We start from the raw sequence: 961 nt of genomic DNA, 5'->3' as shown, positions 1-961 counted from the left end.
CTTGGTGACTTCACAAAGCCAACGTCCAAGTTTGATGGAAGAAGCATCTCCATTCCTGCCATTGGAGCCAATAACTTTGAGCTGAAACCTCAGCTAGTTGCCTTGATGCAACAAAACTGCAAGTTTTATGGACTTCCATCTGAAGATCCTTATTAGTTTTTAACTGAGTTCTTGCAGATCTGTGAGACTGTAAAGACGAATGGAGTTGATCCTGAAGTCTACAGACTCATGCTTTTCCCTTTTGCTGTAAGAGACAGAGCTAGAATATGGTTGGATTCACAACCTAAGGATAGCCTGGACTCTTGGGATAAGCTGGTCACTGCCTTCTTGGATAAATTCTTTCCTCCTCAAAAGCTGAGCAAGCTGAGAGTGGATGTTTAAACCTTCAAACAAAAAGATGGTGAATCCCTCTATGAAGCTTGGGAAAGATACAAGCAGCTGACCAAAAGATGTCCATCTGACATGTTTTCAGAATGGACCATATTAGATATATTCTATTATGGTCTCTCTGAATTTTCGAAAATGTCATTGGACCATTCTGCAGGTGGATCTATTCACCTGAAGAAAACGCCTGAAGAGGCTCAAGAACTCATTGACATGGTTGCAAATAACCAGTTCATGTACACTTCTGAGAGGAATTCCGTGAACAATGGGATACCTCAGAAGAAAGGAGTTCTTGAAATTGATACTCTGAATGCCATATTGGCTCAGAACAAAGTGTTGACTCAACAGGTCAACATGATCTCTCAAAATCTGAATGGATGGCAACATGCATCCAACAGTACTAGAGAGGCAGCTTCTGAAGAAGCTTATGATCCTGAGAACCCTGCCATGGCAAAGGTTAATTACATGGGTGAACCTTATGGAAACACCTATAACTCATCATGGAGAAATCATCCAAATTTCTCATGGAAGGATCAACAAAAGCCTCAACAAGGCTTTAACAATGGTGGACGCAACA

At 41.3% G+C, this 961-nt stretch overlaps 1 non-coding gene across 1 annotated transcript; it reads right to left on the bottom strand.

The window, feature by feature from the left end:
• Positions 1–360: 360 nt before the first annotated feature.
• LOC130948297 (small nucleolar RNA R71) lies at positions 361–464 on the bottom strand. Its single transcript, XR_009073002.1, has one exon. It is a non-coding gene; the product is annotated as a small nucleolar RNA R71 (small nucleolar RNA).
• Positions 465–961: the final 497 nt, after the last annotated feature.

The sequence above is a fragment of the Arachis stenosperma genome, chromosome 1, assembly GCF_014773155.1.
Source record: "Arachis stenosperma cultivar V10309 chromosome 1, arast.V10309.gnm1.PFL2, whole genome shotgun sequence".
Lineage (NCBI taxonomy): Eukaryota > Viridiplantae > Streptophyta > Magnoliopsida > Fabales > Fabaceae > Arachis > Arachis stenosperma.
Note: the sequence above shows the minus strand (reverse complement) of the source record. Positions and strands in the feature narration are given on the sequence as shown.